Source organism: Populus euphratica, unplaced genomic scaffold (assembly GCF_000495115.2).
Source record: "Populus euphratica unplaced genomic scaffold, PopEup_1.0 scaffold621.1, whole genome shotgun sequence".
Classification (NCBI taxonomy): Eukaryota; Viridiplantae; Streptophyta; class Magnoliopsida; order Malpighiales; family Salicaceae; genus Populus; species Populus euphratica.
This window is the reverse complement of record NW_011500492.1, coordinates 113030-140715: the sequence shown is the minus strand read 5'-3', so window position 1 is coordinate 140715 and position 27686 is coordinate 113030. Positions and strand designations below refer to the sequence as shown.

The 27686-nt window shown below is 32.6% G+C and overlaps 2 pseudogenes; both read left to right on the top strand.

The window, feature by feature from the left end:
- The first annotated feature begins 2996 nt into the window (after positions 1 to 2996).
- Positions 2997 to 27257, top strand: LOC105115002 (serine carboxypeptidase-like 2; annotated as a pseudogene).
- On the top strand, positions 13941 to 16253 carry LOC105115001 (dynamin-related protein 4C-like; annotated as a pseudogene).
- Positions 27258 to 27686: the final 429 nt, after the last annotated feature.

Genomic DNA, 27686 nt, shown 5'->3' with positions numbered 1-27686 from the left:
TTTAAAAGTATTAGATTTTTCTGTAAAGTTTTACTCAAAAATCTTAACTGTGGTTATAACATCTGACCCAAAAATAATATTCATAATAATAATAATAATAATAAACTTGCATAACCGAACCGAATAGGTCTCGCTCTAATAATAGACTTAATAACTTTGGAAGTGAATCTGGTTGCAAGATCATGTCATAAAAGTATGATAATTAAATAGATTAATTGAAAAGAAAAAAACCAATAAAAAAAAATCTAATAAAGAAAAAGAAAAGAATTCTGAATTAACTAAATTAATCCATCAAACCTTGGATTCGTGCCGTGAAAGTTTGATAACTAAATAGAAAAAAAATTGATGGGTTAACCCAAAATTAACCGGGCTAACTTGTCAAACCAGGTTACCTGTTAAATCCGGAATTCGTGTCATGAAAGTCTGATAACTAAATAGAAAAAAATTGAACATTAACAACCTAAACTAAATGAAAAAAATTAATTAAAAATAATAAAAAAACAAAAACAAACAAAAAGACATAAGCCTGTTACTAATGAGAAAAAAGAAAAAATAAATCTGAATCAACTGAGTTAACCCGTCAAATCAGGTTAACCCGTCAAACCTGAGATTCGGGTCATGGAAGTTTGATAACTAAACAGAAAAAAAAAAAATCAATGGTTCAAACGAAAAAAAATTAACAAACTAAACTAAACAAAAAAAAAATTGATTAAAAAGGAAAAAAACAAAAAAAAAAATTTAGGTTAACTCGTTAAACCAGATTAACACGTCAAACCCGAGATCCATGTCATTAAAGTATGATATCTAAATAAATTTGTTTTTCACATTAACAAACTAAATTAAACAAAAAAAATTCATCAAAAGAAATAGAAAAAAAGTGAACATTAACAACCTAAAATAAATAAAAAAATTAATTAAAAATACAAAAACAAACAAAAGACATAAGCATATTACCAATGAGAAAAAAGAAAAAAAATCTGAAGCGACTAAGTTAACCCATCAAATCAGGTTCACCTGTCAAACCTGAGATTTACGTCATGAAAGTTTGCTAACTAAATAAAAAAAAAATCAATGAGTCAAAAAAAAATTGATTAAAAAGGAAAAAAACAAAACAAAACTCAAGTTAACTCGTCAAATTCGAGATTTGTGTAATAAAAATATGATAACTAAATAAAAAAAATTTCATATTAACAAACTAAATTTAACAAAAAAATTCGTTAAAAGTAAAAAAACACAAAGAAAAAAGCAAAAAAAAAAAACCCATATGCAAAACAAAAAAAAAGAAGAAAAATGTTTCGCTGTGCACTATGTGCATAGTGATACATTACATGTAAAAAACAGAAGAAACAAAAGCGAGAAAAAAAAATTACTGCTACAGTGAAAAACCCACGCGTTTTAAAGTTAATTAAAAAAAAACAAAAACAAACAAAAGATATAAGCATATTACCAATGAGAAAAAACAAAAATCTGAATTAACTAAGTTAACCCGTCAAATTAGGTTCACCTGTCAAACCTAAAATTCACGTCATGAAAATTTACTAACTAAATAGGAAAAAAAATCAATAGGTCAAGCAAAAAAATTGATTAAAAAGAAAAAATAAAAAAAAATTCAAGTTAACTCGTCAAATCTGAGATTCATGTAATAAAAATTTGATAATTAAATAAAAAAATTTCATATTAACAAACTAAATTTAATAAAAAAATTCATCAAAAGAAAAAAACACAAAGAAAAAAACAAAAAAAAACAATTACGAAAAAAAAAAAGTCAAGTGTTTCACTGTACACTATATCCACAGTGAAACACTATAGATAAAAAACAAAAGAAACAAAAGCAAAAATAAAAACAAAATCTACTGCTACAGTAAAAACCCACACGTTTTAGAGTATTCTATAATAATACTCTAAAAGGCTTCCCATGCCTTTTAATTATATTTATATATAATGCCTTTTAATTATATTTATATATAATAATAATATTATTATTATTATTATTATATTAATTTATAATTATATTATAATATTATTATTTTTATTTATTTTTTTTGTTTTTTGTCTTTGTAGATATGATTTTCAATTTATAATCCTATTGAAAATTTTTTTGTGTGTGATTTCAATTAAATAATAAGAATTTATACTATACTTATTTGGCATATCATTAGTGGATCTTTTAACTTTGATATTTGTTATTATCATTATTTAATCCTTACGTTAATCTTTCATCTCAAAATTCTCATTATTTTTTTTATTGTTATTATTATTACTATGATTGTTGTTATTGTTATTGTTGTATTATTGTTATTTATAATTTATATAATTAACCTCCTTATGGTTCGATCTCAGTTTTATTGAGTTATTTATTACTTCGACACTCTTGTACTTATAAGAGGACATTAATCTTTTGATCGTATTATTTTTTAATTAAAGTAAAAATATGCCGAAGAATAATTAAAATTATAATATATTAAGTTTTAGTTTTAAAATTTAAAATTGCTTAGTTATGTTATTAAAAATAAAGGTATTTACGTTATCTAATTAATTTTATATTTAAAATATAAAGAAAACCTTAAAAAATAATAATAAAACTTGGATTTAAATATATTTACTATAAAACTTGGATTTATATATATTTAAATAAAAAAATAAAAACTAAAATTGAAAATAAATCAACTAGCTCTTAGATAATTTTAAAATTATAAATTGCATTACCTCGAGGAATGTGAATATAGTCAGAAAGTCTAAAGCCATTAAATGATTAAACAGTCATTTCAAAATTCCAAAGTCAAAGTTGGTATTTATTTTTATGTTTTTAAAATAGTTTTTAAGAGTTTATTTTTTTTTTAAATTGATATCTTTAATGTTTTTAAATTGTTTTAATATATTAATATTAAAAATAAAATTTTAAAAATAAAAAAATATTTTAATACATTTCTAAATAAATAAATAAATAACCAGTCATTACCGCTTTATGATTAACTCTTCACTGTGAGCTAGCTGAATGATTGAATTTTGGATACTACAGGAAAATATTATCGGCATCAAAGCCAATGGCGAAACAGTGCCTGCCCTTTCTTTTGTTATTACAGGTTTGCTTACATCTTGCTGCCGCCCACTACATTGTCAAATTTCTTCCCGGGTTTCAGGGGCCTCTTCCCCTCCACCTTGAAACAGGGTGAGCTTCTGACATTTTCATTTACTACTGCATACACATACATAAAAAATACACATAAATTTTGATCAAAATTACGTTCATGTATTGGTGAGCGTGTGGAGTTATCAGATATGTTGGAGTGGATGAAGCAGAGGATGTGCAGCTCTTCTACTACTTCATCAAGTCCCAGAGGAATCCAGAAGAGGACCCTCTATTGCTTTGGCTAACTGGTGGCCCTGGCTGCTCTTCCTTCACTGGTCTTGCTTTTGAAATCGGTAAGAGAAGAGACATCAGCTCACTCAATTTCATATAGTACTGTAACTGAAACGGACAATCACTATAACTATATATATTGAGTTTATCCAGGCATTGAAGTTTCATGAATTTCCGATGTTTTATATGCGTAGGTCCAATAAATTTTGAGGGAAAGGAATACAATGGGAGCTTACCTACATGGGTTTTGAATCCATACTCATGGACACAGGTGACACTGCCTTTTGTATAGAGCAGGAATTGCTGTGCATTCTTTACAACATTATTTTTATATATGGCCGCGCTTGTTATTAAATTTCAGGTTTCCAGCGTAATATTTTTAGATTTGCCTGTTGGCACTGGATTCTCTTATGGAAGAACCCCACTTGCTCTTCAGAGAAGCGATTCCAAACAAGTTTCGCAAGCTGAGCAATTTCTTCGAAAGGTACAACTTTCTGGTCCGTTTTACGGTTGATAGGAAGAACCTGTGAATTTATTTTAATTATTTTTTTCTTGATTGCGTTATATAGTGGATAAAGGATCATCAATAATTCCTCTCAAATCCAGTCTACATTGCTGGTGACTCCTACTCTGGCATTATCGTTCCAGCTGTAGTTCAAAAGATTTCTAATGGTATAATAACACATTGATCATTATGTTATCGAAATGACAGGGTCTGCTTGCATATTTATTTTCTATATTTAATTGTATTCTAAGCTTTTTGAGAAGACGTAATCGTTAGAAATTATTGAGAAAACTGTGTTTCTGGAGGAGGCATTCAGAATAGACATCCTTTCTTACTGTTTTGCAGAAAGTGATTGCTCTGTATCCCATCCTGTGGAATGGCAGACTAAGGTAGATAGTGTTTGGAGAGTGGAAATAATCATAGCAGGCTTTAGTGCTAGGGTTTAGTGAAAAGATAACTTGGAGAAAATGATATAGAGAAATTATAAGGAGTTGATACAGGGAGATAGAATCCTTATATTACTTCTATTCTTTTCTAATTCGTTCTTGAGATTGAGTGCATTTTTCTTCTAATCTATGATCAATTTGATTTAGTGGAATTCCAGTAGTGTGGTTGGGGGAAGGTAGAACAGGAAGAGGGTTGGCTCTAAGAGGCTGAAAGGGAATCATAAGTTGGATTTTCTCTGTTTATGCAAAACTTGCTGTTCTCAAGCTTTAGAGCTATTGGTTTGCAAAAGGAGTATCCAGGTTCGTGAAGCTGCTGATCTGACTGTGATGGGCTGTCTATTAGTCTCTTATCCTTCTATCATATAGTGTGGATGGTGTCTGTTTCTCACTTTCATCAGGGCGGTGGTTCATGAGATCTCTTGATTACTTTGTTATGCTGAAGCTTGCTACTGCATAGTTTTCTCCTTTGATCTGTTGAATTGAGCACTTGAAATGGTGATGGCAATCATATCAAGAAGCCATCAGCTTCAACAAGATATATTTGTGGGAGTCCTCGACTAATCTGGAGCGTATGGAGTTTTGGTAGCATTCGTTTTTTTTTTCTTTCAATCTTCTGCAGAACTTTTTCATGCAGCTTCTGTCCATTTTGGTGCTTTATCTCACAAATAATCATCATCATCCAAAGTCCTTATCTACATGGAGCTTATGAATGTATGCAGTTTGTTGGAGTCAACATATATGTTAGTACATGAACTTAAATTTAATAAGTCCCTAAAGAGTCACATAGAACTCTATATAAGAAGTGTTTTATAGCTTGTTCTGCAACGCAGTGGACCGCATTGAAAGCATCAAAATGATGCTTTCAATGCGATGCACCACGTTGCCAAATGTATCCTTAGTCTCTGCTTAAGATTAGAAACATGTAGGCACGTACTCAAGTACAGTAAAAGACGTTCTTCCTACATTCAAGAATTTCTCACCTTCTGTTGCTGTTAGTAACTTATTAAGTAACATACTATATGAATGAGTTGTGTTTCCACTATGCATGGTTCCTTTCCTCCTCCCAGATTTTTTTATAACAGTTAATTTATGTCACATATGACATTTAATTGCTTTTTTCCCTTTTCTTGTCTCGCATGAGATTATCTTGAAGCAAGCTGTTCAATGGTTGCAGGGAACAGTGATGGTATCAAACCGCGAATAAATCTCAAGGTTCTGATTATATATTCCATTATTCTCTTTCTTGTTCATACAAAAAGATTGTCATTGATTGCGCTATAAAAAATTGCCTATTTTGTAGCAAAATTACTGGACCAAATTTATTAAAAAAAGAAGAGGAGGAGGAAACAAGAATATACATTGCATACTTACATCTAAGATTTGCTGATGGAAGCGGTCGCTAATTTGTACGGTTGCAGGGATACATACTTGGGAACCCTATTACTGATCCTACTTTCGATTTTAACTCAAGGATTCCATTTGCTCATGGAATGGGACTTATTTCTGATGAACTCTATGAGGTGATCTTCTTGGTGTTATGGAGCCTTGCTTACTGGCTTGAAATTATGTCTAACAAGTGTCACAAATTGTTTCAGTCACTGAAGAAAAGTTGTGCGGGAGAATATCAAACGATAAAACCGAGCAATGCAGAGTGTTTAAAAAATGTAGAGGCTTTTGATAAGGTACTCATCCATAACTTATATCCAGCGAAATCCCCTTCATGTTTTTCCCCGGAACTCATTGCTAATTCAAAGAGAGCCATTCGCTTTCCCAGTGCATTTCAGATATTGAAGATTCACATATTTTGGAACGCAAGTGTCCTCGTGTTCCCCCACACCAGATAAATGTATTGGGCAAAAGAAGATGTCTCGATGAGAACTCTCAAGAATTCCTCCATTTCGAAGCTGATCTTCCAACAATCGGATGCCGCGTAAATTCCCTTCATCTTCCTTCTATTGTGCAATACACAGAGACAGATGCACTGAAATTAAGAAATTGCCAAGACAAGACACAATAATCTTTAAAGCTACACATTTAACCAGTTACTACTATATAAAATATGTAGGTCACACCATCACAACATTGTTGTAGAAATATTAAAAACTTCCTTATGTTCTTCTGTACAACAAGGGTTCATATATATACAAGAGTTCCTACACCTACACTATCTGGGAAACTAGTTTAAAAAAGGAATAGAAGTAGGCTAATTTAGGAAGTTGTTTCTGCTAACAATCTGCCGAATATTAAGAGGAGACAATTAATTATACAATTACAAATTATCAAGTGCCAACAATTATGGTTTGAAATACTGACAGATCAAGAACAAGGAGAATACACATAATTAACAGATGTTCTTTTTGATGAGTTTATGCTATCTTCTTTTCTCGTCCTCGCCTCATTTTGAAAATCATCCTTCGTGCCTACAGACTTACGTACAACTCCTTGGTACATATTGGGCCAACAACGATAATGTCCGCCAAGCACTCCATGTGCGAGAGGTATGGGATTGAGAGTAGTAGTAAGAATTTTAACTAGCAAGAAATCTTTGAGAGAATAATGCAACCCTATTTTGATGCAGGGAAGTATAGGGGAGTGGCAACGATGCAATTATAAATTACCTTATACTGAAGAAATTAAGAGCAGCATCAAGTATCACACAGACCTTGGGATAACGGGTCACCGCAGATTGATCTACAGGTTGTTTTTTCCATTTCTCACATGTTAATTAATTGGTTTTGACACTGTAATTCTTTTCCTTAATCCTATGGTTGATGTAGTCTCTCCTTGTGTTGAACAGTGGCGATCATGACATGGTGATACCATTCTTGGGAACTCAAGCATGGATAAGATCTTTAAACTACTCTATTGTTGATGACTGGCATCCATGGCACTTTCAAGGTCAAGTTGCAGGGTATGTTCTTCAAATGAATATTCGTTTTGATCAATTTGCTGGCATTCTTTGACTCTTCTCTAGCTCTTAATCTGCCTGTTAAAAGAGCCTATTAAATGAAGAAGATGAGTGATCTGGATGTTTGACTTGAGCATGTGCGCGCAGATACACGAGGACTTACTCTAGTCAGTTGGCATTTGCGACTGTGATGGTAAGAAATTCAGAATTTCTCCATTGTTTCTTGCACAGATGATTCTAACACTCAATTTCTAGCGCTTATTTTGGACTTCATTGTTTGGCTAACATGTAGGGTGGTGGGCACACTGCTCCCGAACACAAGCCTGCAGAATGTTTTGCCGTGTTTAAACGGTGGATACTTCAAGAACCGTTGTAAAACTACGACGGGTATTCTATCCGAATGCTAAAACTCCTAAGTCCAAATAAAGAATTTAAGCACAGTGCATCATTTTAGTTCTGCTACCATCAATGGAAGTTAGCCACAATTAATTATTGTCAAGTTTATTGCTAATGAGCTATATAATACTTGGCAAATCTACCCTTCGTAAAAAGAGAGACGTGTTTTTTGTTACTGATCAAAAAAATTTGAAGCAATAAATGCTTATTTTGCTTTTAGAGCTAGATATTGATTTGTGCTTGACTGCACATTAGATTTTTTTTTTAACAAAAGATTTATATACAAGTTTTTTCCAATATATTTTCATAGTTAAAATAAATTCTAAGTAAAAAAAAAAATGCATGCATTTATTTTTGTTAATAAATAAAAAGCATTAAGAAATATGTGTAAATTAAGATATTTAATCTTATAAGATGATATATTTTTTAGATTGTGTTTGTTGAATTTATTTATCAAAATAATTTTATTATTTAATTAAATAATAAAAAATAAATACATATTAAATTAATTGAATAAAAAAATAATATAAGATTGTATATATTAAAAATATTATATTAAAGTATAAAATTAAAACAAATGATATGTTATTTTCTAGTTTTCTTGGTTAAATTTCTATCATTCAGGGACTAAAGTTTTTGGATTCAAATACTATTGTTGTAGATACATTTTAAAATCTCATGATTCCTTTTTAATTCAAAAACACAAATATGTTGTGGTTGAATTTTAAGTTAATATCTAATATGAAAAATTAATTATGTTATGAATATCTTTCATGTATTATAATTTTTTAATTAAAAATTAGAAGGTATTATTTATATTTTATGAAATAAACTAAAAACATAAAGAAAAATAAATTGTTAACGCCACAATATTATTATTCACATTATTAGTAGTCTAAGATAATAATTTGAAAAACAGTTTTTAGAAAGTCTCCCCATGAAAAGAAAAGAAATAAAATTGGTAAAAAGTAATAATATTTTAAGTTTTTAGATGAAATTTTAAGATATGATTTATATAATTTTTTAAATAAAAAGTTTTTAAATTTAAAATTTATATAGATTCATATCATATTATATTTAATTTTTATTAAATAAATAAAATATTAAGATTCAAATTCATAATTATTTATTTATTAAAATTCTAATATTATATTAAATAATTAATTTAATTTAAAATTTTAAAATTATTAAATAAAATTCAAACTAATAACTTCTTTTATCATAAATTATTTTATGGTTTCCTCTCGAGCAAACAATCCGACAGTAGCAATTGATACGCAGGTGCACCGCAAGGGTATAACCAAACCCGTTACTGGATTTCTTTATCGAAGTACTTGATATGGTTGTCTGATATCCATTTTAGAAGGTGCTATTACTGTATTGACAGTAATTTTTCCTTGAGGTATATGTATCACCAGCAAGGTTCTAAAATACTCAATGATCTTGACAGTATTTGATCTTCTTAATGATTTCAAACCTCTGCTATGGAGAAACAGAGGAAGCTTGGCGAATCACCTCTAACTCTAAGCTTTGTTTATTTCTCTTCTGGGCTTAAACTGGTTTGCTTAGTCCAATGCATTTTGGACTCATTATAATGATCTTCTGGATGACTTCTTTAAAGAATATATAGTGGAAGAAGAAGTAAACATCCTTCCTGAAGAAAGCACACGATACGAAGAAGATGAAGTCAGTGGAATAGTAATTATGATGCTATAAATGCATGACCAAAATGCAAGGAAGGAAGCGACAAGGTAGGAATCCCTTTTTAGGGCAGAAACGAGTTACCTTGATGATACTCCATCAACAACCATGGTTTTCAGCTCTCCCATATTCTTTTGATAAACCTAGCCAATTTCCGTACCTTATTAATGGCTGGGAAGATTAAACAGACAAGAAAATAGAAATTAACCCGTTAGAATATGTGATCATTTAGGGATTATGTTTGACATTCTCTAATCTAACAATGTCTATGATCATGCATGCATGTCAAATCTTTGTAAATAATACCCAGTTTTAAAATTGGGGATGCCCTGTAACGCGTTTGTTTGCGTTAAATATTTTACGAATATAAAATATTTTATAAATAAAATATTTATTTTACATTAAGTTTTTTTTATGATATTAGATAAATAATAATATAAAAAAATATAATGATGATGATGTGTTGTAATAATAAAATAGCTTAGATGATAGTGATTATAAAATGATAGTTATTATAATGATAAAGAAAATAACAATAGTATGGTGATAATGGTGAAATTAAATTAATAATTAAATATTAAAATCATATTATAAATAAATATATTTTTTGTAGAAAATTTTATAGAATTTTGTTAATAAAAAATAATTTTAATAAATAAATCAAGAGTAGCCGGGGCCACTAGCTTGTTAAGGCAAAACGGGTTTTCTTAACAAGCTAGTGATTTTTTGAAATTATTTATTTTAAGAAGGCTGTGCTAATTTTTTGAAAAGTGATTTTTAAAAAAATATTTTTAAAATTTTTCTATGTTTGTTTGCTATGGTCAACAAAAAACACTTTCCAGTAAAAAAAAATTGGCTTGATTTTCAGAAAAATATTTTTCTGAAAAATTTGGGTGGAAAACACTTTCTGGAAGTTGTGAAATTTTTTAAAAAATCATATTATTTGCTGATTATATTAAATTTGATTTTCAAACTTTTGATTGCTATATATATTTTGTTTTGAATATTTATTTTTTAATTTCATCTCTTAAAATTTAATTTTTATATTAACTTTTGTCCTCATTTTTATAATTGGTATTTGCTTCCTTTATCATTTTTTATTAAAAAATTTTATCTATTAAATTTAGTCATCGTTCTTTTGATTGTTATTTATTTTATTTAAAATAAGTGCTTGGCTTAGCGGTGGAAGGGGCTTGTCTCCTTCCACTGCACCTGAGTTCGAGCCATGACGTGCACGTCTGTCACCCCCGCGGTGCCTTACATGCCTACTGAGTTTGCAGGGTATTCAGTGGGCTGTAGGGATTAATCATGGTGCGCACAAGCTGGCCCGGACACCCCACGTAAATAAAAAAAATAAAAAATATGAGTCTATTGGGTCCATAAAATAACAAGTCGTCAACTGCTAAATAGAATCAATTTTGGTTAAAGTAATTGCAAACCCGTAAAGGATTCGTTGCTTCTTCTGCATAGACTTGCAACAGACAATGACGAATCCAAAGTTTAATGAAAGGGGCCAATAGACTGTTCATGAAAGGTCTAAAATAAAATAAAAATTTCAAAAACTTCAGAAGATTTATTGGTGGCCTCCGGACGTTTATCAGGCTTTTTTTTTTGTCCTTTAGTGGAAGTTTCCCATGAAGGCATTCAAGGTTTTCTTAAAGGAGTCATTTAAGATATTGATCGAAGCCACATGATACAGCATAATAATTGTTGACCTCGTTATTTATTATACTATCACAAATTTTATATTTATTGATTTTTTTTTATATTTACACTATCATTTTATTAATAATTAATTTATGATGTTTGAACCACTCTAGCATTTGCATTGACATCTCTCCGTGTTTAGCTATGAATATTAAATTATATTAGAAACCTTGTGAAAGCATCATAACCTCCTTCTGATATAGAGTTCATATTACCTTATTTTTTTTTATTCAATTAATCAAGGAGTTGTTTTTTTTTTTTTATCATCGTAAATATCCAGATTAATTTACACAAACTTTAATTAATTTCATAGATCTTAAAATTAACAATTATATAAATTTTTAATAATTATAAAAAAATTTAAATTCATAATTATTGAAGAATAAATTTAAAATCAAACTAATTAAGTGAGATTTAACCATCAAATTATCATCAGCATAAGATTGCTTCTTGAATTTGGTTAATAAACTATAATGGGAACAGTATGTACTCTAGCAAAATCAATATCTTTTAATGAATTTCACACTTTACTGGTTTTAGCATCTCTCTATTAGGAAAGATATTACTAGCCTATCACATATAGAGTCCTATAATGTTTTAGATCACCTTGAAGTAGAGGATGGTAAATGTCTCGTTATCTCTTCTATTGGTGATTCCCATGTTCCCACACTAACTTATACCTTATGATTATTGACTATCTTACATGTTCTTGATATATAAAAATATATATATAAAAAATCCTTCCTTTCTATACCTCAATTTGCTATCAATAATAATAATATATTTTTTGAATTCTAAGATCATTTTTATATTATTAAGAATTGTACTTTCAAGGCTATCATTCTTTTTAGCATATTTAAAGATTGATTTTAAATCTTTTATGCTCTATTTACCCTACCAATTATCATGCCTTTTCTACTTTTTTTTCTATCACCTAGATTTTGGTATTGGCATTTTGGTTATCCTTATTCATATGTGTTGTATTATTTAGTTTCTAATAAATATTTTCTTGTGTTGTCATTTTTTTAAACTTTAATTATATTACCTGTCCCTTAGACAAATCTAATAGATCAACTTTACATCTTTTAGAATATGTGACATGCTCCTCTAGATTTACTATTTAGTAGCACCTTCATCTAAAATGTAATATTTTACTTTGATAAAAAGTATTTGTGCATAAAAAAATATTGATAACTAAATATGATTTTTTATTAAAAATTAATATTTTACATTCCTAAAATGTTTGTATATAAGATAAAAATATTTTATTATTTTAATTTCTTTGTTTGAAAAACTTACAAAAAAATACGAAGAACCTCATCAAATTATTTTACAAATCTACTAAATTTTTTTAAAACTAGTTTTGCTGTTCTCTAGATTAGAAATGATTGCATTTGAACTAAAAGTTTTAAATTTTTTTTTATGATTTTTTTTAAATAAATGGAGTGTTACTTTATCTATGAAGACATTTTCTTGGAAACATATTCTAAAATGATGGGAATTACAATCCAAGGGCCTGAGAATGTGAGTAATTTTTCAGGACCATATAATACTAACATTAATATTGAGTGGACATATATACCTTAATTTGTTTTACTAATAGATATTATAGTTCTATGATTTTCATGCATGCATTATTAATGCATACTTATTTTACTGGACAATTACAATTTTATCAAGTCAACTTTTTATGTTATTTTTTTAATCAAAAAGTTAGTTTTCTATGCCAAAAAATTAATTCCTTATTTGGATCTATTTCAATATTTCATGTTTCAATACTAGTAACATGTATTTCTATGTATATAATTTTTAAATAAAAAGAAAATATTAATATTTTAAATTTAGATATTTTGAAAATTGCAAATTTCTTTAAACTCTTTATGAATTCCTAAGGATGAACAAACATAGTACGTAAACATATATTACTAGCAATTTTTATTTTTCCCCAAACACAAATATCACATTCCCAATAATTATACTAAACATCCCTTTGAATTTGCTTTAATAATATTCGATCTTCTTTTTCTTACTTTATCGCCAAGTTAAGGTGTTGATTTGCTTTAATAATATTCGAGTAATTTGATTTTTAAGGTCAAATTAATTTGGTCTAAAGTTCACTTAATTGATTGTTTTAGCTCTTTTAAAAATTTCTATCTTAAGGTTAATCTTATAGTTAATGAGATATGTTCATTTTCTTGGTTCTTTTAATTTGCACTTAGAAGATAGTATATAAGAGACTTAAATAAATTAATTCCTTTGAATTCACCGTTCTAATACGAGAGATGTGCTCTTATAATATTATCTAAATAAAAGATTTAGTTTAGGTTGATGTTGAGGTTATTCGATTTAGTCCTTTTTTTTCTTTATACTTTTCTTTTGTTGGAGGTTATTTTTCTTCATACTTTTCTTTTGTTGGAGGTTATTCGATTCACCTTATGTACTAGTTTTCTCAGCAATGAAAACAATATTTAGAAATGGAAAGAAATTATTCATGTCAAAGACCATAACATTCCGAGGCTTGATAATTACCTTAAGAGCAAAGCTCGAATTAATTTCTCAACTACGAACCAATTCTCAACTAAGTGTCTAAACTATATAGCTTTTGAATTTGGTCTTCAAAGTATTTGACATTAATCCTCGATTGAACTCCTTCGTTCTTACGAGTTTCCATGTTTAGATTGCATGCATAATTAATGCAATAAAAGGATGCGATTTTGAGGGAAATCTGACGTTTTGCATTAATCAAACGAAGTAAGTGTTTCCACTAATGGAAGAATGGATAATGCTTGTCATTTAGGGACCTAATTGATAAAAATATTAATCTGAGAGCTATATTGAAAACCTCTATATCGTAATTTTCCATTATCTTAATTTTTCAGTTAAATGAAAACCTCCTCTACTATAAAATACATCTTCCCTTCCGTCTTTTCTTTCCAAGACCATACCAATCTTCAAACTCTTTCCATATAAAAATCTCTCTCTTCTTCTATCCCTGTCTGATCTTTTCTAGAGAAAATGAGTGGAGGCAAGCCTTCTTCAAAAAGGGAAGGAGTTGAAGAATACGAAGTTGAATCACATGCATCAGTAAATAAAGAAGTAGAAGTTCATGTTGAACATGAGGCTATTTTTCATGATCATGTACCAATTGTTTCATATTACAACGACCGTATCACACCTCTCCTTGATGCGGTGGACAGGCTGAGGCAACTCCAGGTAGTGAAAGAAGGCATACAACTTCCAACCATCGTTGTTGTTGGCGATCAATCTTCAGGCAAATCCAGTGTTCTTCAATCATTGGCTTGTATCAATCTTCCTCGTGGCGATGGAATTTGCACTAGAGTGCCTCTCATTATGAGGCTTAAACATCACCCATCTCTTGTACCAGATATTTTCTTGCAGTTCAAGGACAAAACAGTGCCTACTGATGAAGCCCACGTTGCTGATGCTATCAATCTTGCCACTGATGAGATTGCAGGCAAAGGTAAGGGCATATCTAACACTGAATTAACTCTTGTAGTGAAAAAGAATGGTGTTCCTGATCTTACTCTTGTTGATCTCCCTGGAATTACAAGAGTTCCTGTTCATGGTCAACCTGAAGATATCTATGAGCAGATAGCAAATATTATAATGAAGTATATTAGTTCTGATGAGAGTGTTATCCTTAATGTTTTGTCTGCGAGCGTTGATTTTTCCACATGTGAATCCATAATGATGTCACAGAAAGTCGACAAGAAGGGTGAGAGGACTCTTGCTGTGGTTACAAAGGTTGATAAATCACCTGAAGGGTTACTTGAGAAGGTCACTGGAAATGATGTGAATATAGGCCTTGGTTATGTGTGTGTTAGAAACCGTATTGGTAATGAGTCTTATGAGGATGCAAGGAAGGAAGAAGCTGCACTGTTCGCTGCACATCAACTTTTGTCCGAGATTGATAAATCTACAGTGGGCATTCAAGTTTTGGCTCAAAAACTGGTGCAAATTCAGGCCAATATTATTGCCAAGTGGTTGCCTGATATCGACAGAAAGATTGATGAGAAGTTGAAAATGAGTATTTCAGAGCTGAATGGGATGCCCAGGAGGCTGTCGTCAGTTGCTGAGGTCATGGCAGCTTTCACGGGCATTATTGGATCTTCCCAGGAGTCTTTGAGGAAAATCCTTTTAAGAGGGGAAATTGATGAATACCATGAAAAAGATATGCACGGCACTGCTAGATTGGTTGAAATGCTCAATCAATTCTCAACAGAACTTCATATGTGCTCTGACCATACAAAGAACTTTATGATAAATGAGATTGAGGTTTTGGAGGAAACAAAAGGGATTCAATTGCCAAATATCCTTCCTAACACTGCCATCCTTACCATCCTGAAGCAAAAGGTTGAAGAAATATCAGAACTACCAATAGGGTTTGTTGAAAAAGTGTGGGCTTACATTGGAGGTGTGGTCATTTCAGTTTTGAATCATCACTCGGCGAACTATCACCAACTTCAGTTATTTATCGTACGAGCGGCCCATAAACTTGTAGATAAAATGAAAGACCGGTCCATTGATTGGGTAACCGAGATTGTCCAGATGGAGAAGGAAACGGATTACACATGTAATCCAGAATATATGAAGGAATGGAACAAGCTCATCGCACAGCAGCAAGCAGTCATCGACAACATTACGAAATTTGGATCTTCCAAGGTGACGATTGATGGCTCGAGAGAGGTCGTAGTGGGAGATCTTAGGTGTCATAAACATGTTCTTCTTGAAGCTTTTGACTTGAAGATGAGGCTGATTGCTTACTGGAAGATTGTCTTGATGAGGTTGGTTGACAATATGGCTCTGCATCTCCAGCTCAGCATCCGAAACTTTTTGAACTAGGAAATGAAAAAGGAGATTATTGATGCGTTGTTGGGTACTGGTGGTGGTGTTGCTATAGAAAGAATGTTAGAGGAACCTCCATCTGTTGCTAGCAAGCGTGAGAGGCTGAACACAAGTATCAAGTTGATGAGGGATTCTAAAGAGGTGCTAGCAAATATCAGAGACAAAATTGAATGGGGTGATCACTAGAGCTTAACAGATTATGGAGCTTGTAAGATCACTAGAGCTTAACAGATTATGGAGCTTGCAATACTTTTCTTGTTTCTTTTAGTTAATAGATTAGTTCTATTATGGTGTTTGTTATCTACTATGAGCTTCTGCTTTGCTAATTAAGCTAAGATACTATTAATGTATTACAGTGTGTGACAGGTGATTTGGGTAATTGAGTCTGCAAAATAGGATTTCTTCTGTGCTAGCCCTTCAAATGTTTAATCCATAGTCTATTGACATGGCTAAAAAATTAATGTTTTTTTCCAAGTGCAGGAATATCGAAGTAATAAATAACCCGGTAAGACCGGAGTCGAACCACAGGGAGGTTAGTTGTACAAATTATAAATAACAATAATACAACAACAACAACAACAACAACAACAACAACAACAACAATAATAGTAATAACAACAACAACAACAATAACAACAACAACAATAATAATAGTAATAACAACAACAACAACAATAACAACAACAACAACAATAATAATAGTACTAATAATAGTAGTAGTAGTAGTAGTAGTAATAATAATAATAATAATAATAATAATAAAGAAGAAGAAGAAGAAGAAGAAGAAGATAAGAACTTTGAGATGAAATTTTAACGTAAAGATTTAATAACGATAACAATAAATGTCAAGGTTAGAGGATCCACTAATGGTATGTCAAACAAATATAGTATAAACTCTTATTAGTCAATTGGAAACCACACACAAAGAAGGTTCCAATCTGATTATAGATTGTTAACATGATTACATTAGTCATCTTATTCGATTAATGCTAATACTTGTAAATCTCGTCAAACATTCATGATTATAACTTATGTTAACAACAAATCAAGTTCCTTTCATAGCTCAGGTGTCGGTTATACCATACAGTATGGACTATGAAAGTGCCAAGCATTTGTTGTACCAAGTGTATACAACATAAATCAAGATTAGTCATTTAACAAGCAAAGTATTAAAGAGTGAACAAGATAACAAATACAAAACATGTTAGTATCAAACATTAAAGTTCATATTGAGTTTACATTATACTTATTCTTACACCATTAGTGTAACCTTTTCACCTTGACATAATAAACTTAGCTAAACATAATAAAAGAAAGAAAAATAAATAAACAAAATAAGAACATAAATAAGATAAAAGTTAGCTAAGTAAATGAAAGGAAATGAAAGACATAAACTTGATATTAATGAAAGCAAAACATAAACATTACAAAAAATACAAAGAGAGAAAGCAAGAGCATGATCTTGATCTGGAAACCAAGATGCCTAAATGCATGGCAAATACCTCCTTTTATAGGCCAAAAATGGGAACTATTGATTTGATGACTAATTAATGAGTGGGTGACCAACTCTTGACTTGGTGACAATCCTTATCTTCTCTTGTTTGCCCAAAACATCATTGATAATGTCCAAATTGGAGCCACTTTTGTAGAAAATTATCTCAGCTTTATCGTGTAAAAAATTCAGCTCATTTTGACTTCTAGAACTCCAGATATGGCCAAAATACTAAACAGTGCTTGGACTGGAGGATAAATTCGGACTTCTTTATTGTTGCTACAATTTGGACTTGAAAATAGTCTTTTTAGATCTTGGGCTCCATATGAAAGTTGTAGGCCTATGTCTTACCTTTCCATCCATATAAAGCAGACCTAAATCTGAGATATACAGCTCCAGATATGTCCCAATTACCAAACAGTATTCCGGTTTGGATTGCACCGACATCTCTTTTCTAAGTTTGGCCATCTCTTTGTCCTTCCAATTTCAGTTCTTAAATTCATCAATCAATGCTTTCATTTATGTGATAGGCCTGCATTTAAAATGAACATTTATCATAAATTAAAGGTATCTTATATTATTAGATATATTATTATAAAACATGCTTTAGTTAAGGAGTTATTGATACTTCAAGTGCAAAATGATAATATAAAACCTTGATAAAAATACTCTTTTAAGTATCAATCATCCATACCCTTCTATGTTCTGTTTTCCATATTTCCAACTTTAGTATTCCCATCTACTGTAATTTGCCAGGTTGCCTTGTTCTTTGTTTCTTCTGTGTTGTGCTTTTTTGTAACAAAAATCTAAATAGAACAGAATCTACGAGTTGAAGTGTCGTGTTTATATTTGGAGGTGTTTTATTTTATAGGAGAGAAGTATAAAGAGGTATATATCTATATGAATTTTGAAAATTATAATATACTTGAAATGATGGTTGTGAAGTTTGTGCACTGTTGTTCTCACTCTTCCAACTGAAATTTGGGTGATTTCTCCTACCAGAGTTGTATGTTTGCGAGTATGGGTTATCGTTGGGTTTTTGAAAACTGTTTAAGGCATGAGCTTGTTCATGAAGACATTCCTTAAAAAAAAGCAAGGTTGGACAGTTATTGGTTGAGTGTTCATTTATTTCACAGATTTGACATACAATGTCTTAAAAAGATTTTAATTAGCCACTCTTTTTTAATTCTAGTGTCTCGACTTTTCTAGCTAAAGATGCAAACTTGACTTGGAGGTCATGACCTTCCCTAAGGTTTTACATACTTTTACTAGATGTATGAGATTGAGTTTTACTTGGTGTCTCATAATTATCTGTGGTGTCCCAATTTTAAGCATTTTCAGCTTACAAGTCTAAGTATTCCATTACTTCATGAGGGTTTTTATCTTCAAAAGTTCCATTGCACACCAATTCAATCATTTGAATCTATAGGTGTTAACCTTTTATAAAAATGTAAAACCAATCTCTATATTTCAAAACCACGATGAGGGCAAGTATTAAGTAAGTCTCAATATCTATCCCAACATTGGTAAAATGTTTCTCCTGGTTTTTGAGTGAAAGTGGTGATTTGTCTTTTGAAAGAGTTTGTTCTATAAGAAGGGAAAAAATTCTTTAAAAATTGTTATTACATTTCATCCCAAATACGAATAAATCCAGGTCTCAAATTTTGTAGCCATGTTTTAACTTTATCTTTTAATGAAAAAGAAAAAAAGCTTTAATCTAGTGGTGTTCATGCTACAATTTGAGTTATTATACGTGTTGCAGATCTCCTCAAATTCTCTTAAATTCAAGTATGAATTTTCTAAATCTAAATCATGAAAAGAAGATAAAAGTTGAATAATGCCTAGCTTAAAATTAAAATGAGATGTATCAGGGGGAAAAACTATAAATGATGGTGCACTTGTTCTTGTGGGATTCATATGGTCTCTAAGTGTTCTAACACGATTATTCTCATTATTCTTATTATGAAGTGACTGGTTATCTTCTTTGACCATATTTTTTGAAAATGATGAGGATACCCTACAAAGTCTACCACTTCATATACATGACCACACTCTCATGCAAGTGTAGGAGTAGAATAAAAGGAAAAAAAACAAAAGAAGAAGAAACAAAATAAAAGAAACAAAGTCAAATACAAGAAAGTAAAAAGAGAAAATAAAATAAATACTATAATTTATATAAGAACTTACCTCCCCGGTAACGGCGCTAAAAACTTGACATGACCAAAAGACTGATGTCTTCTCCTAAGTGTAGGAATGTCGAAGTAATAAATAACCCGGCAAGATTGAGGTCGAACCACAATTAGGTTAATTGTATAAATTATAAATAACAATAACACAACAACAACAAATCCATGATAATAATAATAATAATAAAGATGATGATGACGACGAAGATGAGAGCTTTGAGATGAAAGATTAATGTGATGGAAGATTAATGTAAGGATTAAACAATGATAACAACAAATGTCAATATTAGATGATCTAATAATGGTATGTCAAACAAGAATAGAATAAACTTTTATTATTCAATTGGAAACCACACACAAAGGAGGTTCCAATCAGATTATATATTGTTTGTCGTGGGGTGCGAAATCCCCTTCATGTTTTTCCCCGGAACTCATTGCTAATTCAAATAGAGCCATTCGCTTTCTCAGTGCATTTCAGATATTGAAGATTCACATGTTTTGGAACGCAAGTGTCCTCGTGTTCCCCCACACCAGATAAATGTTTTGGGCAAAAGAAGATGTCTTGACGAGAGCTGTCAAGAATTCCTCCATTTCGAAGCTGATCTTCCAACAATCGGATGCCGTGTAAATTCCCTTCTTCTTCCTTCTAATGTGCAATACACAGACATAGATGCAATGAAATTAAGAAATTGCCAAGACAAGAAACAATAATCTTTAAAGCTACACATTTAACCAGTTACTACTATATAAAATATGTAGGTCACACCATCACAACATTGTTGTAGAAATATTAAAAACTTCCTTATGTTCTTCTGTACAACAAGGGTTCATATATATACAAGAGTTCCTACACCTACACTATCTGGGAAACTAGTTTAAAAAAGGAATAGAAGTAGGCTAATTTAGGAAGTTGTTTCTGCTAACAATCTGCCGAATATTAAGAGGAGACAATTAATTATACAATTACAAATTATCAAGTGCCAACAATTATGGTTTGAAATACTGACAGATCAAGAACAAGGAGAATACACATAATTAACAGATGTTCTTTTTGATGAGTTTATGCTAACTTCTTTTCTCGTCCTCGTTTTATTTTGAAAACCATCCTTCGTGCCTACAAACTTATGCAAAACTCCTTGGTACATAGTGGGCCAACAACGATAATGTCCGCCAAGCACTCCATGTGTGAGAGGTATGGGATTGAGAGTAATAGTAAGAATTTTAACTAGCAAGAAATCTTTGAGAGAATAATGCAACCCTATTTTGATGCAGGGAAGTATAAGGGAATGGCAACGATGCAATTATAAATTACCTTATACTGAAGAAATTAAGAGCAGCATCAAGTATCATACAGACCTTGGGATAAAGGGTCACCGCAGATTGATCTACAGGTTGTTTTTTTCATATCTCACATGTTAATTAATTGGTTATGACACTGTAATTCTTTTCCTTAATCCTATGGTTGATACAGTCTCTCATTGTGTTGAACAGTGGCGATCATGATATGGTGATACCATTCTTGGGAACTCATGCATGGATAAGATCTTTAAACTACTCTATTGTTGATGACTGGCATCCATGACACTTTCAAGGTCAAGTTGTAGGGTATGTTCTTCAAATGAATATTTGTTTTGATCAATTTGCTGGCATTCTTTGACTCTTCTCTAGCTCTTAATCTGCCTGTTAAAAGAGCTTATTAAATGAAGAAAATGAGTGATCTGGATGTTTGACTTGAGCATGTGCGCGTAGATACACGAGGACTTACTCTAGTTAGTTGACATTTGTGACTGTGATGGTAAGAAATTCAGAATTTCTCCATTGTTTCTTGCACAGATGATTCTAACACTCAATTTCTAGCGCATATTTTGGACTTCATTGTTTGGCTAACATGTAGGGTGTGTTGGTGGGAGAAACTACTTGTGGTGGCTTTGAAACACTCAGAGGGGATAAAACACACTCTTTTATTTCAAGAACAACAAGCTTACAATAATGAAAAGCTTACAATAACAACCCCTCTTTCTTTCTCTTTTTCTCTCAATCTCTCCACACTTAATTGCATAAGTTTAACTGCTTCTTTATACACGAAATCAAAACAAGAAAATTCAACCTTCAAGTGTGAAGGCGGTTGTGGCTGACGGTGTGAAAGCGGTTGGCGGCTGGTGGCTGGCGGCTGGTGGCTGGCGGTTGGCGGCTGGTCGGTTGGTGGCTGGGTGGTGACAGTTGGTGGCTGCCTTCCTTGACCTTCTGGATTGAGTTTACTTCAACAAATCTCCCCCTTAAACTCAATCGAGGGATGTCATTCCAAGCATGAATTTCAATTTGATAAATACTTCTCTTTTCAATGGCTTGGTAAAGATATCTGCAACTTGATCATCTATCTTGCAGGATATCAGCTCGACTTCTTTGTTCTTTACATGCTCTCGGATAAAGTGATGACGTGTATCAATATGTTTACTTCTTTCATGATACACCAGATTCTTTGCCAATGCAATCGCTGATCGATTATCGATATAAATCTCTGTAGGATTTTCTTGAGGAAATCCCAAAAACTTCAGCAAATTCCTTAACCATATTAAATGGCATACAGCTGAGTTGGCAGCAACATACTCAGCTTCACAGCTTGATAGCGTGACAATTGATTGCTTCTTGAATGACCATGTGAAAGATGTATCTCCCACGAAAAATACAAACCCTGTTGTACTTTTTCTTTCATCCAGATCTCTACCCCAATCACTATCCGAGTAGCCAGTAAAATTGAAATTTGTACTTGAGGTATAAAACATACCTTCATTTATTGTGCCTTTGATGTAGCGAATAATTCTCTTGGCTGCATTCAAATGAGACTGGTCTGGCTTCTCCATATATCTACTGATCAGTCCGACTCCGTAGAGTATATCTGGTTTGGTACATGTCAAGTACCTTAAGCTTCCTACCAAGCTTTTAAAGTAAGTTGGATCAACATTTCCAACTTTACTTTTCCTCAATTCCACTCCATTCTCAACTGGAGTTGATACCGGATTGCAGCTTTCCATCTTGAACCTTTCAAGAATATCTTTGGCATAACTGCTTTGGGATACAAAAATCCCTTCTTTTTTCTGCACCACTTCTAAGCCAAGAAAATGTGCCATCAGACCAATGTTTGTCATCTCAAACTCTTGTACCATGCTTTTCTTGAAGTCTTCGAACATGATAGGATTGTTGCCGGTGAATATCAAGTCATCAACATATAGGCACACAAATAATATGCTGCCATCTGCTTCTTTCTTCACATAAATTGCGTGTTCATATGGACATTTTTCAAATCCATTATCTTGAAAATACCTATCAATTCTGGTATTCCAAGCACGCAGAGCTTGCTTCAAACCGTAGAGGGCTTTCTTCAACTTGTATACTTTGCCTTTATTTTCAGCATCAATGTATCCAAGTGGTTGTTCAACATAGATCTCTTCTTCTAGGAAGCCATTCAAAAATGCTGACTTCACATCAAGTTGATAGATCTTCCATCTATGTTGTGCTGCTAATGAGATCATCAATCTGATTGTCTCTAGCCGGGCTACTGGAGCAAACACTTCTCCATAATCAATGCCTTCTCTCTGTTTGTAGCCTTTCACCACTAATCTTGCTTTGTATCTTTGCACTTCTCCTTTTGCATTCTTCTTTGTCTTATAGACCCATTTGACACCTATTGCTTTCTTGTTTTCTGGTAGATAAGTCAGCTTCCAGGTATCATTCTTCTCAATGGCATGTATTTCTTCATCCATTGCTTTTATCCACTTCTCTTCTGTGATAGCTTCATTGAAGCTAAGTGGGTCACTATCTGCAAAGAAACAAAATAAAGTTGTATCTTCCATTATTTGAGTGGCGTCATACAGCTCTTCTAGATTTCTCATCCTTCTTGGTCCTTCTGATGATGGTTCTGGTAATGATGGTGTTGATGATGATTCTGGCATGTTTCTCCTGTTGAATACAGGAAATCTGTGTACCGGACTTTGTGGCTCATCTTCTGATACTATTGGACCTTCTGCAAGTATTGTTGGTACTTCTTCATCTTCAAGGATCAAATCAGTGCTGATCCATTTAACTGCTTCTTGGTCATCATTCCATTGCCAAGTTTTATCTTCTTCAAAGATAACATCTCTGCTCATAATTACCTTCTTGGTGATGGGATTATACAGCTTGTATCCCATTCTTCTCTCACCATATCCGACAAAGATGCATTTCTCACTTTTATCATCGAGTTTGGTCCTTCTTGCATCTGGGATCTTTGCATATGCCACACAACCAAAGACTCGAAGATGAGTAACACTTGGTTTGTGACCACTCCATGCTTTTTGTGGAGTGACAGCTTGCAAACTTCTGGTTGGGCCGTGGTTCAGCAAATATACTGCACATGATACAGCTTCAGCCCAGTATTGCTTGGGCAGCTTCTTTGCTTTGAGTAGACTTCTTGCCATATCAAGAATTGTTCGATTCTTCCTCTCAGCTACACCATTCAGCTGTGGTGTATAAGCTGGTGTTGTTTGATGTCTGATGCCTTGTTGTGTACAAAATGCTTCAAAGTCATTTGCTGTATATTCTCCACCTTGATCAGATCTCACGGTTCTGATCTTATAGCCACTTTGCTTCTCAACAATTGCTTTAAAATCTTTAAAACAATTGACCACTTCTAACTTCCTCTTCAAAAAATATACCCAAGTCTTTCTGCTAAAATCTTCAATGAAAGTGAGGAAGTACCTATTTTGTCCAATCGACATAGGCTTTATAGGACCACACACATCTGTGTGTACTAACTCCAGTGGCTTGTTTGCTTTCTAGTTGACTTCTTTGGCAAAACTGGATCTGTGATATTTGCTGAGGACACAACTCTCACAGACTTCTTCTAGATGATCGATCTGGGGCATACCTTTGACCATCTTCTTGCTTGCTAGCATCTTCAGACTTGTGAAATTCAGATGTCCAAGCCTTAGGTGCCAAAGCCATTCTTCACTATTGGTGATGTCACTCAAACACTTTGCTGCATCATATTGGATGTTTAAAGGAAACATCCTATTCTTGGACATTTTCACATAGGCAATTAATCTCCTATTGTAGTCTGTAATTATCTGATGACAATTCTTCATGTAAAGTGTATAGCCTCTCTCCAAAAGTTGACCTATACTCACCAAGTTCTGCTTTATGGCTGGGACATAGTAGACATCGGCAATGTAGCTATAATCGCCATTCTTCAACTTAATTGGGATGTTGCCTTTACCTTTGAATGGAACTTGTGACGTATCTCCAAAGGTGACAAAACCTTGTATGGTCTCATCTAGATCACTAAATAAATCTCATTGGCCACACATATGATTGTTGGCTCCAGAATCAAGATACCAAATATTCTCTTGATTCTTGTCAAGTCCTGGTTGGACAAATAATGCAGCTGCTCCTCTACTGTTGACATCCTCTTTTGCATAGTTGACTCACTCACGTATCTCCAGTGGAGCTTTCTTTTGACATTCAGTGGTATAGTGGCCAAATTGATTGCAATTATAACACTGGATATTCCTTTTATCACGGTTATTGTAACCGCCTCCTCTTCCTCTAGGAGTGAATGCTTGTTGTCCTCGACCTCCTCTAATGGTGTTTTTACCACCTCTTCCTCTAAAACCTGTATTCCAAGAACCTCTGCCTTGAAATCGCTGAAATCCTCCTCATGTTTGTTGACTTCTTCCTCGAGTGGTGTATCCACTTGTTGAAGTCTCCCCTTGCTCATACCTGTCTTTGAGAGACAACTTTGCTTGTAAGGCATGCTCAATTGCCTTATCTCCATTTCTTTTTACAATCTTCTACTCATGAGCTTGCAAAGAACTCATAAGTTCATCCACTATTAACTTGTCCACTTCTTTGGACTCTTCAATAACAACAACAACAAAATCAAATTTTGGATCTAGGGATCTCAAAATTTTCTCAGTAATTCGAGCATCTGAAAGGGCTTCTCCATTTCTTCTCATCTGATTGACTATCACTATAATTCTTGTGTGATAATCAGAAATGGATTCTGAGGACTTCATTTGTAATAATTCAAATTCACCTCGTAAAGATTGGAGATGAATCTTCTTTATTCTGTCAGCACCTTTGTATTTTTGTTGGAGAGCCTCCCATATTTCTTTTGATGTTTCTGCGGAAGCAATGATTTCAAATGTCGCTTCATCAAGACCTTGATAAATGATGGTCTTTGCTTTGTTGTCTTTCTTTCTATTGGCTTTGAGGACTTGCTTCTGTACCTCTAGTAGAGCATCTTCTGATTCTTTGGACTTTGGTTCCTCATAACCATATTGCACAATGTCTATACACTCTTGTGAACCAAGGAATGCCTTCAATCTGATGCACCAACTATCATAGTTCTCTTTGGTTAGCTTCGGGATGAGTGTTTGTGCATTTTCTGTAGTCATTTTGCTCTTTAAATGACTATATCACCTTTTGGGAGTTGAATTTGGCAAAACCGACACCGTAGATGGATCCGGAATGGTCCAAATAGTAGGGAACCGGTCTGACTTTGTAGCAAACGGGTCAAAAATGGGGTGAACCGGTCCCAAAACCAATTCGGGTGGTTTGCTGGGTTGAACCGGGAATATTCTTTTTGACTTTGACTTTAGAATATGGCTCGGAGCTTGGCTTGGCTTCGGAATATGGCTTGGAGCTCAGCTCGGCTTCGGAATATGGCTCGCGGCTCGGCTTGAGGCTTGGCTCGACGCCGCTCAAATATGGCGCGCGTGTGGCTCACTCGTCTTCTTCCTCGGGGCGCGTGGGCTACAGTGCTGAAACTTCAGACAGAGAGTGTGGTCCACCCCGTGCTCCGATTGATCTGATTTTTGCACCGTTGAGTTCGTATTGATGAGCTCTACACTTTGGAATGATCAAAACTTGTTTTTGACAGCTTTGAAAATTCGGATATTTCCCAAAAATACCTCTGTTTTCTGACAAACGGGGCTCTGATACCAATTGTTGGTGGGAGAAACCACTTGTGGTGGTTTTGAAACACTCAGAGGGGATAAAACACACTCTTTTATTTCAAGAACAACAAGCTTACAATAACAACCCCTCTTTCTTTCTCTCTTTCTCTCTAGTGTTTCTCTCAATCTCTCCACACTTAATTGCATAAGTTTAACTGCCTATTTATACACAAAATCAAAATAAGAAAATTCAACCTTCAAGTGTGAAGGCAGTTGTGGCCGACGGTGTGAAAGCGGCTAAGAGCATGAAGCTGGCGGCTGGTTGGTTGGTGGCTGGGCGGTGCCAGCTAATAGCTGCTTTCCTTGACTTTCTGGATTGAGTTTACGTCAACAATGTGGTGGGCACACTGCTCCCGAACACAAGCCTGCAGAATGTTTTGCCGTGTTTAAACGGTGGATACTTCAAGAACCGTTGTAAAACTAGGCTGATACTGGAAGCGCAGTCATGGGAAAAGGTCACTGGCCATTGCATCGGGGAATAAAAAAAACCAGTTTATATACTACGACGGGTATTCTATCCGAATGCTAAAACTCCCAAGTCCAAATAAAGAAATTAAGCACAGTGCATCATTTTAGTTCTGCTACCATCAGTGGAAGTTAGCCACAATTAATTATTGTCAAGTTTATTGCTAATGAGCTATATAATACTTGGCAAATCTACCCTTCGTAAAAAGAGAGACGTGTTTTTTGTTACTGATCAAAAAAATTTGAAGCAATAAATGCTTATTTTGCTTTTAGAGCTAGATATTGATTTGTGCTTAACTGCACATTAGATTTTTTTTTTTAACAAAATATTTATATACAAGTTTTTTCCAATATATTTTCATAGTTAACATAAATTCTAAGTAAAAATAAAAAAAATTATGCATGCATTTATTTTTGTTAATAAATAAAAAAACAAAACATTAAGAAATATGTGTAAATTAAGATATTTAATTTTATAAGATGATATATTTTCTAGATTGTGTTTGTTGAATTTATTTATCAAAATAATTTTATTATTTAATCAAATAATAAAAAATAAATACATATTAAATTAATTGAATAAAAAAAATAATATAAGACTGTATATATTAAAAATATTATATCAAAGTATAAAATTAAACCAAATGATAATTTTCTAGTT